Source organism: Macaca thibetana, chromosome 14 (genome assembly GCF_024542745.1).
Source record: "Macaca thibetana thibetana isolate TM-01 chromosome 14, ASM2454274v1, whole genome shotgun sequence".
NCBI lineage: Eukaryota > Metazoa > Chordata > Mammalia > Primates > Cercopithecidae > Macaca > Macaca thibetana.
Window position 1 is genome coordinate 62,627,629 of NC_065591.1, and position 15,942 is coordinate 62,643,570.

Consider the following 15,942-nt stretch of genomic DNA (forward strand, 5'->3'; position numbering starts at 1 on the left):
TCCTCTTTATGTAATGTTGTCTAATTTCTTTTCTGAGTTTACCTTTTGCCAGGAACAACCCTATGAGAGAATAACTTTTTTTGAAATGGGGCCTCGCCTTGTTGCCCAGACTGGAGTGCAACGGCACGAACACGGTCCACCACAGCCCCAACCTCCTGGGCTGAAGTTGATCCTCCCAAGCAGCTGGGACCACAGGAACATGCCACCACACCCAGCTAATTTTTTAATGAGATGTGAACTTCTTTAATCTCCACTTTTCAAATCAGAGACATGAAGTACAGACAAAGCAATTTGCCTAAGATTTCCACAGTGGTTAAAAGCAAAAGTTTTGGGTTGGTGTGCCCTAGGTTCAAATTCTACATCTTCCTTACATTGAGTGTACTGTGTTCTCAACTTTCTGGAACTCTTCCATAAATACTTCAAAAATGTCAAACATTCCAAAACTACAACAATGGGGGAAGGGAGAACTTTTTAATCAAGGACAGTACTTACCCTTATCCCTCAATGGTGGCCAATTACTTTATCACATGCACCTCAATACAAAACAGACAAGTTTGGGGTTACTTATTACTGTTTCCAGAGTTCTGTTCTTCCATCTTTTGTCAAAAGCTCATGAACATACAGCATAAGCTGCAAATGACACCCTTTTATTGTTCCTCTTTACTTAAAGACATGTTGAAACTTATGGAGAAACATCATTGAGGATTTTTCTACCTGGATAAGCTTTCTACGTCATCCCAGTTTCTGGTATCCATGGAAGAGACTTTGACTCTGTAGACAAGCCGTTCAACTCCATAACTGTCTGACTTCTGAACCTCCTCAGTCCCACTTTCATTTTTTTTTAATTGTACTTTAAGTTCTAGGGTACATGTGCACAACATGCAGGTTTGTTACATATGTATACATGTGCCATGTTGGTTTGCTGCACCCGTTAACTCATCATTTACATTAGGTATAATGCTATCCCTCCCCACTCCCCACACCCCACAACAGGCCCTGGTATGTGATGTTTCCTGCCCTGTGTCCAAGTGTTCTCGTTGTTCATCTCCCACCTGTGAGTGAGAACATGCGGTATTTGGTTTTCTGTCCTTGCAATAGTTTGCTCAGAATGATGGTTTCCAGCTTCATCCATGTTGCTACAAAGGACATGAACTCATCCTTTTTTATGGCTGCATAGTATTCCATCGTGTATATGTGCCACATTTTCTTAATCCAGTCTATCATTGAGGGACACTTGGGTTCGTTCCAAGTCTTTGCTATTGTGAATAGTGCTGCAATAAGCATATGTGTGCATGTGTCTTTATAGTAGCATGATCTATAATCCTTTGGGTTATACCCAGTAATGGAATCCGTGGGTCAAATGATATTTCTAGTTCTAGATCCTTGAGGAATTGTCACACTGTCTTTCACAATGGTTGAACCAGTTTACAGTCCCACCAACAGTGTAAAAGCATTCCTGTTTCTCCACATCCTCTCCAACATCTGTTGTTTCCTGACTTTTTAATGATCGCCATTGTAATTGGTATGAGATGGTATCTCATTGTGGTTTTGATTTGCATTTCTCTGATGGACAGTGATGATGAGCATTTTTTCATGTGTCTGTTGGCTGCAGAAATGTCTTCTTTTGAGATGTGTCTGTTCATATCCTTTGCCCACTTTTTGATGGGGTTGTTTGATTTTTTTCTTGTAAATTTGTTTAAGTTCTTTGCAGATTCTAGATATTAGCCCTTTGTCAGATGAGTAGATTGCAAAAATTTTCTCCCATTCTGTAAGTTGCCTGTTCACTCTGATGGTAGTTTCTTTTGCTGTGCAGAAGCTCTTTAGTTTAATTAGATCCCATTTGTCAATTTTGGCTTTTGTTGCCATTGCTTTTGGTGTTTTAGACTTGAAGTCCTTGCCCATACCTATGTCTTGAATGGTATTCCCTAGGTTTTCTTCTAGGGTTTTTATGGTATTAGGTCTAACATTTAAGTCTTTAATCCATCTTGAATTAATTTTTGTGTAAGGTGTAAGGAAGGGATCCAGTTTCAGCTTTTTACATATGGCTAGCCAGTTTTCTTGGCACCATTTATTAAATAGGGAATCCTTTCCCCATTTCTTGTTCTTGTCAGGTTTGTCAAAGATCAGATGGTTGTAGATGTGTGGTATTATTTCTGAGGCCTCTGTTCCGTTCCATTGGTCTATATCTCTGTTTTGTTACCAGTACCATGCTGTTTTGGTTACTGTAGCCTTATTGTATAGTTTGAAGTCAGGTAGCATGATGCCTCCAGCTTTCTTCTTTTGACTTAGGATTGTCTTGGCAATGTGGGCTCTTTTTTAGTTCCATATGAAATTTAAAGTAGTTTTTTTCCAGTTCTGTAGAGAAAGTCATTGGTAGCTTGATGGGGGATGGCATTGAATCTATAAATTACCTTGGGCAGTATGGCCATTTTCATGATATTGATTCTTCCTATCCATGAGCATGGAATGTCCTTCCATTTGTTTGTGTCCTCTTTTATTTCATTGAGCAGTGGTTTGTAGTTCTCCTTGAAGAGGTCCTTCACATCCCTTGTAAGTTGGATTCCCAGGTGTTTTATTCTCTTTGTAGCAATCGTGAATGGGAGTTCACTCATGATTTGGCACTCTGTTTGTCTGTTATTGGTGTATAGGAATGCTTGTGATTTTTGCACATTGATTTTGTATCCCGAGACTTTGCTGAAGTTGCTGATCAGCTTAAGGAGATTTTGGGCTGAGATGATGGGCTTTTCTAAATGTATAATCATGTCATCTGCTACAGGGACAATTTGACTTCCTGTTTTCCTAATTGAATACGCTTTATTTCTTTCTCTTGCCTGATTGCCCTGGCCAGAACTTCCAATACTATGTTGAATAGGAGTGGTGAGAGAGGGCATCCTTGTCTTGTGCCAGTTTTCAAAAGGGAATTTTTTTTTTTTTTTACATATTCTTTTTCATTATTATTATACTTTAAGTTCTAGGGTACATGTGCACAACGTGCAGGTTTGTTACATATGTATACATGTGCCATGTTGTGCTGCACCCATCAACTCGTCAGCACCCTTCAACTCGTCATTTACATCAGGTATAACTCCCAGTGCAATCCCTCCCTCCTCCCTCCTCCCCATGATAGGCCCTGGTGTGTGATGTTCCCCTTCCCGAGTCCAAGTGATCTCATTGTTCAGTTCCCACCTATGAGTGAGAACATGCGGTGTTTGGTTTTCTGTTCTTGCGATAGTTTGCTGAGAATGATGGTTTCCAGCTGCATCCATGTCCCTACAAAGGACACAAACTCATCCTTTTTTATGGCTGCATAGTATTCCATGGTGTATATGTGCCACATTTTCTTAATCCAGTCTGTCACTGATGGACAAATGGGTTGATTCCAAGTCTTTGCTATTGTGAATAGTGCCACAATAAACATATGTGTCTTTATAGCAGCATGATTTATAATCCTTTGGGTATATACCCAGTAATGGGATGGCTGGGTCATATGGTACTTCTAGTTCTAGATCCTTGAGGAATTGCCATACTGTTTTCCACAATGGTTGAACTAGTTTACAATCCCACCAACAGTGTAAAAAGTGTTCCTATTTCTCCACATCCTGTCCAGCACCTGTTGTTTCCTGATTTTTTTAATGATTGCCATTCTAACTGGTGTGAGATGGTATCTCATTGTGGTTTTGATTTGCATTTCTCTGATGGCCAGTGATGATGAGCATTTTTTCATGTGTCTGTTGGCTGTATGCATGTCTTCTTTTGAGAAATATCTGTTCATATCCTTTGCCCACTTTTTGATGGGGTTGTTTGTTTTTTTCTTGTAAATTTGTTTGAGTTCTTTGTAGGTTCTGGATATTAACCCTTTGTCAGATGAGTAGATTGCAAAAATTATCTCCCATTGTGTAGGTTGCCTGTTCACTCTGATGGTAGTTTCTTTTGCTGTGCAGAAGCTCTTTAGTTTAATTAGATCCCATGTGTCAATTTTGGCTTTTGTTGCCATTGCATTTGGTGTTTTAGACATGAAGTCCTTGCCCATGCCTATGTCCTGAATGGTATTCCCTAGGTTTTCTTCTAGGGTTTTTATGGTATTAAGTCTAACATTTAAGTCTCTAATCCATCTTGAATTAATTTTCGTATAAGGAGTAAGGAAAGGATCCAGTTTCAGCTTTCTGCTTATGGCTAGCCAATTTTCCCAGCACCATTTATTAAATAGGGAATCCTTTCCCCATTTCTTGAATTTTGCTTCCAGCTTTTGCCCATTCAGTATGATACTGGCTGTGAGTTTGTCATAAACAGCTCTTATTATTTTGAGATACATTCCATCAATACCTAATTTATTGAGAGTTTTTAGCATGAAGGGGTGTTGAATTTTATCAAAGGCCTTTTCTGCATCTGTTGAGATAATCATGTGGTTTTTGTCTTTGGTTCCGTTTATGTGATGGATTACGTTTATTGATTTGCGTATGTTGAAACAGCCTTGCTTCCCAGGGATGAAGCAACTTGATCTTGGTGGATAAGCTTTTTGATGTGCTGCTGGATTCGGTTTGCCAAGATTTTATTGAGGATTTTTGCATCGATGTTCATCAGGGATATTAGTCTAAAATTCTTTTTGTTGTTTCTGTCAGGCTTTGGTATCAGGATGATGCTGGTCTCATAAAATGAGTTAGAGAGGTATTCCTTCTTTTTCTGTTGATTGGAATAGTTTCAGAAGGAATGGTACCAGCTCTTCTTTGCACCTCTGGTAGAATTCGGCTGTGAATCTGTCTGGTCCTGGACTTTATTTGGTTGATAGGCTATTAATTATTGCCTCAATTTCAGAGCCTGTTATTGGTCTATTCAGGGATTCAACTTTTTCTTGGTTTAGTCGTGGGAGGGAGTATGTGTCCAGGAATTTATCCATTTCTTCTAGATTTTCTAGCATTTGTGTAGAGGCATTTATAATATTCTCTAATGGTAGTTTGTATTTCTGTGGGATTGGTGGTGATATCCCCTTTATCATTTTTTATTGCGTGTATTTGATTCTTCTTTTTCTCTTTTTTTTTTTTTTTTTTTTTTAATGGAGTCTCACTCCATTAAAAAGGCCTTTCTGCATCTCCAGTGGCTTTTCCTTTCCATGTTCAGTGCTTCCTTCGGGAGCTCTCGTAGGGCAGGCCTAGTGGTGACAAAATTCCTCAGCATTGGCTTGTCTGTAAAGGACTGTATTTCTCCTTTACTTATGAAGCTTAGTTTGGCTGGATATGAAATTCTGGGTTGAAAATTCTTTTCTTTAAGAATGTTGATATTGGCCCCCACTCTCTTCTGGCTTGTAGGGTTTCAGCCAAGAGATCCACTGTTAGTCTGATGGGCTTCCCTTTGTGAGTAACCTGACCTTTCTTTCTGGCTGTCCTTAGCATGTTTTCCTTCATTTCAACCTTGGTGAACCTGAAAACTATGTGTCTTGGAGTTGCTCTTCTCGAGGAGTATCTTTGTGATGTTCTCTGTATTTCCTTAATTTAAATGTTGGCCTGCCTTGCTAGGTTGGGGAAGTTCTCCTGTATAATATCTTGAAGAGGGTTTTCCAGCTTGGTTCCCATCTCCCCGTCACTTTCGGTTACACCAATCAGACGTAGATTTGGTCTTTTCACATAGTCCCATATTTCTTTGGAGGCTTTGTTCCTTTCTTTTTACTCTTTTTTTCTCTAAACTTCTCTTCTTGCTTCATTTCATTCAGCTGATCTTCAATCACTGATACCCTTTCTTCCACTTGGTCAAATTGGCTACTGAAGCTTGTGAATGCATCACGTAGTTTCGTGCCATGGTTTTCAGCTCCATCAGGTCATTTAAGGTCTTCCCTACCCTGTTTATTCTAGTTAACCATCATCTAATCTTTTTTCAAGGTCTTTAGCTTCCTTGTGATGGGTTCAAACATCCTCCTTTAGCTCAGAGAAGTTTATTACCAACTTTCTGAAGCCTACTTCTGTCAGCTCATCAAAGTCATTCTCCATCCTGCATTGATCCATTGCTGGCGAGGAGCTGCAACCCTTTGGAGGAGAAGGGCTGCTCTGGTTTTTAGAATTTTCAGCTTTTCTGCTCTGGTTTCTCTCCATGTTTGTGGTTTTATCTACCTTTGGTCTTTGATGATGGTGACCTACAGATGGGGTTTGGTGTGGATGTCCTTTTTGTTGATGTTGATGCTATCCCTTTCTGTTTGTTAGTTTTCCTTCTAACAGTCAGGTCCCTCAGCTGCAGGTCTATTGGAGTTTGCTGGAGGTCCCCTCCAGACCCTGTTTGCCTGGGTATCATCAGCGGAAGCTGCAGAACAGTTAATATTGCAGCACAGTGAATATTGCAGCCTGATGCTTCCTCTGGAAGCTTCTTCTCAGAGGGGCACCCAGCTATATGAGGTGTCAGTCGACCCCTACTGGGAGGCGTCTCCAAGTTAGGTTACCTAAGGGTCAGGGACCCACTTATGGAGGCAGTCTGTCCATTCTCAGAGCTCAAACACCATGCTGGGAGAACCACTGCTTTCTTCAGAGCTGTCAGACAGGGACGTTTAAGTCTGTGGAATTTTCTGCTGCCTTTTTGTTCAGCTATGCCCTGCCCCCAGAGGTGGAGTCTACAGAGGCAGGCTGGCCTCTTTGAGCTGCAGTGGGCTCCACCCAGTTCGAGTTTCCTGGCCACTTTACCTATTCAAGCCTCAGCAACGGTGGATGCACCTCCCCCAGCCAGGCTTGCGGCCTCATAGTTGGATCTCCGACTAGCAGTAAGCAAGGCTCTATGGGCGTGGGTCCTGCTGAGCCAGGAGTGGGATATAATCTCCTGGTCTTCCATTTGCTAAGACCATTGGAAAAGTGCAGTGTTTAGGTTGCAGTGTTCAGATTTTCCTAGTACAATCTGTCATGACTTCCCTTGGCTAGGAAAGGAAAATCCCCCAACCCCTTGCACTTCCCAGGTGAGGCAATGCCCCACCCTGCTTCAGCTTGCCCTCCGTGGGCTGCACCCACTTTCCAACCAGTCCCAGTGAGATGAACCAGGAACCTCAGTTGGAAATGCAGGAATCACCCGTCTTCTGCATCAATCACGCTGGGAGCTGCAGACCGGAGCTGTTCCTATTTGGCCATCTTGGAACGCTCCTCCCCACTTTCATTTCCATTCTGGTTTAGTGATCCCTATAAAATTCAGGGTAAATATAAAATTTTACCACTGTCCAGGAAGTTTTTAATCCATATTTTAAGTTATAAAACATGTTTTGTTATACATAATGAAATTATTACTGCAGCCAAATTAACAATATATCATCTCACAGAATTACCTGTTCTTGTGGTAAGAATGCCAAAAATCTACTCTTAGAAAATAAGTTAATATTTCATTATACAAATACAGTCCTCATGTTATACAAAAGCTCTCTAGGCTTATTCATCCTTTATAGCTGCAACTTTGTACCCTTCACCTACATCTCCCTGTTTCTTCTCCTTCACTGCCCTGGGTAACCAGTTCTACACTCCATTTCTGTCTTTGACATTTTCTAAATTTCACATATCTTTCTGTGTCTGACTTATTTCACTTAGATGAAGTTGAGGACATCATGCTATTGTCACAAATGGCAGTATCTAGTAATGCTACAACTTCTCTAGCCATTCATCTGTCAATTGACAAGTAGGTTGATTCCATATCTTGGCTATTGTGAATAACAATTTTATGAACATGGAAGTGTGCTTATTTCTGCAAGGTGCTGATTTCATGCCCTTTGAAATCATCCCCCAACCCCTTGCACTTCCCAGGTGAGGCAATGCCCCACCCTGCTTCAGCTTGCCCTCCATGGGCTGCACCCACTTTCCAACCAGTCCCAGTGAGATGAACCAGGAACCTCAGTTGGAAATGCAGAAATCACCCGTCTTCTGCATCAATCACGCTGGGAGCTGCAGACCGGAGCTAAGTACCAAGTAGAGGGATTCCTGGGTCTCCCTTTGAGTAAGTACCAAGTGAGGGATTCCTGGGTCTTATGTTCTGTAAACTGCATGGATATTCCTCAAGAGGTTTTCTATAACGGCTGATACGGTTTGGATTTGCCCAAATCTCATGTCAAATTGGAGGAGGGGCTGCTGGGAGGTGATTGCATCATGGGGTCGGATTTCCCCCTGGATGTTCTTGTGATAGTGAGTTCTCACGAGATTTGATGGCTTAAAAGTGTGTGGCACTTTTGCCTTCACACTCTCTCCTGCCATGTGAAGAAGTGCTTGTTTTCCCTTTGCCTTCTACCATGATTGTAACTTTCTTATGGCCTCCCAGTCATGCTTCCTGTTAAGTCTGTGGGACTGTGAGTCAAACCTCTTCTTAAATTACCCAGTCTCAGATAACACCTTATAGCAGTGTAAGGACAGACTGATACAATGGTCATACCAATTTGCATTTCATCAACAGCATACAAGGGTTTTCTTTTCTCCTTTACTTGGCCTACAGAAAGACTTAGACAACCACAAAATAATAGTGGGAGATTTCAACACCCCACCAATAGCATTAGACAGATCATTGAGACAGAAACTAACAAACTCTGGACTTAAACTCAACACTCAGAAAACTGGACCTAATAGACATCTACAGAACACCCCATAACCATGGAATATGTTCTTCTCATCTGCACATGGACCATATTCTGAGATTAACCACATACTTGGTCATGAAGCAAGTCTCAAGTTCAAAAAAAATGAAATCATACCAAGCACACCCTTGGATCACAGGTCAATAAAAATGGAAACCAATATCAAAAAGCTCTCTCAACTACACAAATGCATGGAAACTAAACAACTTACTCCTAAATAACTTCTAAGCAAACATCTAAATTAAGGCAGAAACTTAAAATTCTTTGAAATTAACAAAGATGGAGATACAATTTACCAAAATCTCTAAGATGCAGCCAAAGCAGTAAGAGAAAAGTTTATAGCCCTAAATACCTTCATCAAGAAGTTGCAAAGGGCTCAAATTAACAATCTAACTTTGTACCTTAAAAGGACTAGGAAAAAAATTCCCAGTGCCAGCAGAAGAAAAACATTAGAGAAAAACCTAATGAAATTAAGATACAAAAAATCCAAACAAAAGGTCGATAAACCCAAGAATTCTTTGGGGGGGAAATAAACCACAACTAATAGACCCTTAACTAGATTGAGATCCAAATAAGCATAATGAAATAACAAAGATAATATTACAACTGATCCCAAAGAAATGCAGAAGATCCCCAGAGACTACTATGAATGTCTTTAGGCACACAAATTAGAAAATTCACAGTGAATCAAGAGATTGAAACCCTGAAAAGCTTCAGAAATTGAATCAGTAGTAAAGAAGTTCTTAATCCATGTTAATGTCCAAGATATGATTTACGGCCCAAAGTGTGGTCTACTTGGTGAATATTCTACTTGGTTTACTTAAAGAATGTATATTCTACTGTTTAAATATATTGTGTGCATTTCGATTGAATACTGTTGGTTAAAATATGTTCAGTGTTAACTGGCTTTTCTATTTTTTCCCCATACCCTTATCTGCTGGATGCATTACTGATGGAGAAAGGCATTAATCTCAACCTTTAATAATGGATTTACCTATTTCTTTCAGTTCAGTTTTTTTGCCTCACATATCTTGATCTATTTTGGGTACATACACACTAAAAATTCGTCTTTTCATAGACTTGACATCATTATCATACATTCCCTTTTATGCATAATAATATTGCTTTCTCTGGAGTTTGCTTTGACTGTAGTTGATATAGCTATTCCAGGTTAATTCTTTTAATTTTTAATTTTTGTGGGTACATAGTAGGTACATTTTAATGAGGTAAATAAGATGTTTTGATACAGATATGCAATACATAACACTCACATCATGGAGAATGGGGTATCCAATCCCTCAAGCATTTATCCTTTGTGTTAAACAATTCAATTACTTAGTTACTTTGAAATGTGCTGTAACATTATTGTTAACTCGTCACCCTGTTGTGCTATTAAATAATAGATTTTATTCATTCTATTTTTTTACCCATTCACCATCCCCACCTTACCCCTCCTGTAACCTTCCCAATGCCACAGATAATTAAGAACATACAATATTTGTTTTTCTGTGCCTGTGCTACTTCACTTAACATTTTCATTTCCATCTATGTTGTTGCAAATGACAGGATCTCATTCTTATACACAATGGACCACTATTCATTTATACGTGCCACATTTATTTTATTCATCTGTTGATGGACACTTAGGTTGCTTCTAAATCTTTGCTATTGTGAACAGTGCTTCAAGAAAAATGCGAATAAAAAAATTTCTTCAATATACTGATATCATTTCTTTTGGATATTGTATTAGTCCATTTTCACACTACTATAAAGAATACCTGAGACTGAGTAATTTATAAAGGAAAGAAGTTTAATTGATTTAAAGTTCTGCGTGGCTGGGGAGGTCTCAGGAAACTTATGGCAGAAGGCAAGGGGGAAGCAGGCACCTTCTTCACAAAGCAGCAGAAGAACAGCAAGCAGGGGGAATTGCCAAATGCTTTTAAATCATCAGATTTCATGAGAACTCCCTCATTATCATGAGAACAGCATGAGGGAAACTGCCCTCATGATCCAACTGCCTCCCACTAGATTCTTCCCCAACATGTGGGGATTACAAATCAAGATGAGATTTGGGTGGAGACACAGCAAAATTACATCAACTATATACCCAGCAGTGGATTGCTGGACCATATGGTAGCTCTATTTTTAGTTTTTTGAAGAACCTCCAAACTGTTCTCCAGAATGGCTGTACTAATTTACATTTCCATCAACAGTGAATGAGGGTTCTCTTTTCTTGACATCCTCGCCAGCATTTGTTAGTGCCTGTCTTTTTTATATAAGACATTTTAACTGGGATGAGATGACATCCCATTATAGTTTTGATTTTCATTGCTCTGATCAGTAATGTTTAATGCCTTTTCATGCCTGTTTGCCATTTGTATGTCATCTTTTGAGAAATGTCTATTCAAATATTTTGCCCTTTTTTGGTTCAGATTACTAGGTTTTATTTCATATAGAGTTTGAGCTCTTTATTCTGGCTATTAATCGGATACATCATTAGATTTTTTTTTTAAAGTTTTTCATCTTTTTTGATGTATGCAGTTACATCTATAAACTTCCCTCTTGCTGCTTTCACTATATCCTGTGAATTTTGGTATGTTGTTTCTATTTGTTTCAAGAAACTTTTCAATTTAATTTTTTCGTTGACCACTGGTCATTCAGGAGTGTATTGTTTAATTTCCATGTAGTTGTATAGTTTCCAAAATTCTTATTATTAACTTATAGTTTTAGTTCACTGCTGTCAGAGAAGATGCTTGACATTTGTACTGGTCAGGGTTCTCTAGAGAGACAGAACTAGTAGGATAGGTGTCTATATGAAAGGGAGTCTATTAAGGAGTATTAACTCACATGATCACAAGGTGAAGTCCCACAATAGACTGTCTGCAAGCTGAGGATCAAGGAAACCAGTCCAAGTCCCCAAACCTTAAAAGGAGGGAAACTGACAGTACAGTCTTCAGTCTGTGGCTGAAGGTCCCTAGTAAATCACTGGTGTAAGTCTAAGAGTCCAAAAGCTGAAGAACTTGGAGTCTGATGTTTGAGGGCAGGAAGAAGCACAGGAGAAAGATAATATCTGGAAGACTCAGCAAGTCTGCTTTATTCTAGCCACACTGGCAGTTGATTAGATGGTGCCCACTCACATTGAGAGTGGTTCTGCCTTTCCAAGTCCACTGACTCAAATGTTAATCTCCTTTAGCAACACCCTCACAGACACACCCAGGAACAATACTTTGCATCCTTCAATACAATCAAGTTGACATTTGTTAACTACCACAACATTATTTCAACTTTTTGAATGTGTTAGCACCTGTTTTGTAACCTAACATACGGTCTATCCTTGAATAATCCATGTGCTGAGGAAAAGAATGTGTATTTTGTAGTAACTGCACAAAATGTTCTCTAAATGTTCTCTATTAGGTCCATTTGGTCTATAGTGCAGATCGAGTCCAGTATTTCTTTTTCTGTCTGGAAGATTTGTCCAATGCTGAAAGTGGGGTGAAGTCTCCAGCTATTATTGTATTGGGGCCTACCTTCTTTAGCTCTAATATTTGCTCTATGTATCTGAGTCCTTCAGTGTTGGGTGCATATATATTTAAAATTGTTGTAACCTCTTGCACAACTTGACCTCCTTATCATTACATAGCAACCTTTGCCTCTTAGTTTTCGTCTTAATCTACTTTGTCTGATGTAACTATTCTCATTCTTTTTTGGTATCTATTGGCATGGAATATTTCTCTTCATCTCTGTATTTTCAGTCTGTCTTTATAGATGAAGTGTTTCTTATAGGCGACAGATCACTAGGTCTTGTTTTTATCATCCATTCAGCCACTCTTTTGACTAGAGAGTTTAGTCCATTTATGTTTAATGCTACTGATAAGTAAGGACGTAACTCCATCTTGCTGTTTTCTTGTTGTACAGTCTTCTCTTCCTCCTTTCCTTCCTGTCTCACTTTAGTGAAGGTAATTTTTTTTTTTTTTTTTGAGGTGGAGTCTTGCTCTGTTGTCCAGGCTGGAGTGCAGTGGCATGATCTTGGCTCACTGCAAACTCTGCTTTCCAGGTTCAAGCAGTTCTCCCACCTCAGCCTCCCAAGTAGCTGGGATTACAGGTGCCTGCCACCACGCCTGGCTACTTTTGTATTTTTACTAGACATAGGGTTTCACCATGTTGGCCAGGCTGGTCTCGAATTCCTGACCTCAGGTGATCCACCCACCTTGGCCTCTCACAGTGCTAGGATTACAGCCATGAGCTACCATGCCTGGCCAGGAATTTTTTTTCCTCTGGTAATATGACTAATTTATTGTTTTTTGTGTATCTATTGTAGGATTTTGGTTTGAAAGTACCATGAGGCTTCAAATACTATCTTTACAACCCATTTTTTATGCCAATTATATCTTAATCCTGTTCACATAAATAAGAAAAAACTAAAACTAAAACTTTGTTCCTGTGTTAGTCTGTTCTCACACTGCTAATAAAGACATACCTAAGACTGGGTAACTTATAAGGAAAAAAAAAAGGTTTAATGGACTCACAGTTCCATATGGTTGTAGAAGTCTCACAATCATGATGGAAGGCAAAGAAGGAGCAAAGGCACATTGTACATGGCAGCAGGCAAGAGAGAATGTGCAGGAGAACTGCCCTTTATAAAACCATCAAATCTCATGAGACATTCACTATCACAAGAACAGCATGGGAAAAACCTACCCACCCCCATGATTTAATTACCTCCCACAACATATGGGGATTATGGGAGCTACAATTGAAGATGAGATTTGGGTGGAGACACAGCTAGACCATATAATCTCCTGACTTTTTAATGTTTTATTTCTATCTTATTGTACTATTTCTTAAAGATGTTATTTTTGATCATCTTTTAGTCCTTCTACTTAGCATAAGAGTAGTCTCCACATCAGTTAGTATAATTATATTCTTTGTTTTTCTATGTACTTACTATTACCAGTGAGCAGATAATTTCTTCTTGCTCATTAACATCTTTCCTTTCTGATTGAAGTATTATTCTAGCATTTCTTGTAAGACAAGTCTGGTGTTGATTAAATCCTTCAGCTTTTGTTTGGGAAATTCTTATCTCTTCTTGACATTTGAAGAATATTTTTGTCAGGTATATTCTGGAATAAGTCTCTTTTCCTTCAGCTCTTTAAATATGTTTTGGTCTGTATGGTTTCCACTAAAAAGTCTGCTGCCAGATATATGAAAGCTCCATTGTATACTTTCTCAGGGACTAGAGTTAAAAACCTTAGTCTACCCGGCATTCTAATTGTACTGCAACTGGGCTGGCACCAAAAACAGAAGATGCAGTCCTTCCCACCTTTCTCTCCCCTTTCCAAAGGCAGGGGAGCCTCACCTCATGGCTACCACCACCTTAGGCCCATGGAAAATGCTGTCAGACCACTACCAATGTTCCCTTTAGGACCCAGCGCTCTTAAGTCAGCTTGTGGTGAAAGCTGCCTGGCCTGGGACTCTCCCTTCAGGGCAGTGGGCTCCCCTCTGGCCCAGGACAGGTCCAGGAATGCCACCTCAGTCAAGTCCTGAAACTGGGGACCTCAACAGCCTGCTTCATACTCTACCCCCTCCCACCATGCCTGAGCTGGCACACTTTACCCTCTGTTTTGCTCAAGTGGAAGTGTTGCCCCATAGCTACCACAGCTGGTAATGGGCTGAGTCTTACCTGAAGCCAGCATGTCTCAGAGGTTCAAAGTCCCTTGACATAGTACCTGGGTATTGCTGCTGTTTATTCAGGGCCTAAAGGCGCTTCAGTTAGCAGGTGATAAATGCTGCCAGGACTGCTTCCTTTCCTTTAAGGTAGCAGGTTCCCTTCTGGCCCAGGGTGTATCTAAAAATGTCATCCAGGAGCTAAGACCTTATGACTCTGACCAGTACCCTATTCTACTGTGGCTGAGCTGGTATACAAAATGCATAACAGTCCTCCCCACCCTTTTTTCTTTCCTCTCCAAACAGAAAGAAGCAGTCTCTTGTCGCTGTGAGCTGTGCAGCCTGGGAGAGTGGAGTGATGCAAGCACTGTTAGCAACCCTGGCTTGTGTCTGAGTAGGTCATGTGCTGCCCCCGTCTACTGTCTCTAGGCCCAGTTCCACACTAGGACTCATAGTTGCAGTTCTCGTGGCCTAAATTGCCTTTCAAGTTTAGAGCCCCAGAGCACTTTAGCCCTCAGTGGCGAGGTTTGCATGAACTCATGTTCTAACTGTTGGGATGGTGATTCCCCTCTGTCTAGGGATGATTTAAGTGTTTCCTCTGTGGATGGGCAACAACTCTGTGGATGGGCAATGATTTAAGTGTTTCCTCTGAGTCTGGGATGATTCTCCTGTCTGCTCTAACAGGACAGCACTGAGTTCGTTGCCTCACAATTGCTGAGTTCTCCCTCCCCCAGCACCTGGAGATGCTCACCACACTGCCACTGCCCAGGGATGTTGAGGGTGGTTTCAGCACTTCAAGACCTTTTTTTCTACCTCTTCAGTCACTCTTTTAGTGATACAAAGTTAAAACCAGGTACTATGAGTGCTCACCTGATTTCTTTGGTTATTATGAAGGTGCTTTTTGTGTGTGTAGATAGTTGTTAAATTGGTGTCCTTGTGGTAGGGACTATTGGTGGTGCCTTCTATTCCATTTTGCTCTTCCTCCTGGAAAGAACTCTCCCAGCTTGCTTTTCATTATTAGCAAAATGATGGAAAAGACATACTGTGCTTATAATCTGTGCCTTTATATTTAAAGTAGATTTCTTGTAGACAACATGGTTGGGTCTTGGTTTTTACTCTTTAATCTGCTCCAAACTTATTTTTAAAAATAAAAAGTCAAAACTTGAATACAAACAACATGGCTACAGATCACATACCCTTAAAGATAAAGACAGGACTGGTTAAACATAATTTTTTAATCCTAGCAAGACTCAGCTGACTTATTACTGTCCAGGTCCTGAGGCTGAAGAGGTATCCTGGAATGTCTAATTCCTCTGGATTCTGAAACTTCTTTCCTTGTTCATATTGATTTAGCCATCTTTGTACCCATCTTGCATTGGAAAATTGGAAGACATTAGAATTCTGGGGATTACTCTGCAAACGCAGGGAGAAGCGACAAGAAAGCACAGTTCACAGCTTTCTTGCCCAGGAGTATCACACAGAAAAGCAACCTATGAGGTATCAGTAACCCTGTCCCCAAAGAACCTCAAAGTGGCCATTGTGACTAAAAACAAACATCTCTCAATACCCTTGCATCCCCTCAAATTCTAGATTGCAAGTATATCTTGGGGGTGCTCTTTCATCCTTGCTGTACAACTCAACTTTTGGCTTCACCCCAAGACTCAGATTGTAGCATGAACATAGTATACTGGGGAAAGAGAACAACT

At 40.2% G+C, this 15,942-nt stretch overlaps 2 protein-coding genes across 2 annotated transcripts in view; both read left to right on the forward strand.

Moving 5' to 3' along the window:
* RHOG (ras homolog family member G) overlaps nt 1-15,942 on the forward strand; it is a 1,041,648-nt gene that overhangs the window by 482,544 nt on the left and 543,162 nt on the right. The gene's annotated exons all lie outside the window — the stretch shown is intronic.
* The window catches only part of TRIM21 (tripartite motif containing 21), a 116,079-nt gene continuing 110,623 nt past the window's right edge, over nt 10,487-15,942 (forward strand). The window contains exon 1 of the mRNA XM_050756219.1: nt 10,487-10,496. The gene's annotated coding sequence lies outside the window, so the exon portion shown is untranslated. The remainder of the gene's footprint in view (nt 10,497-15,942) is intronic.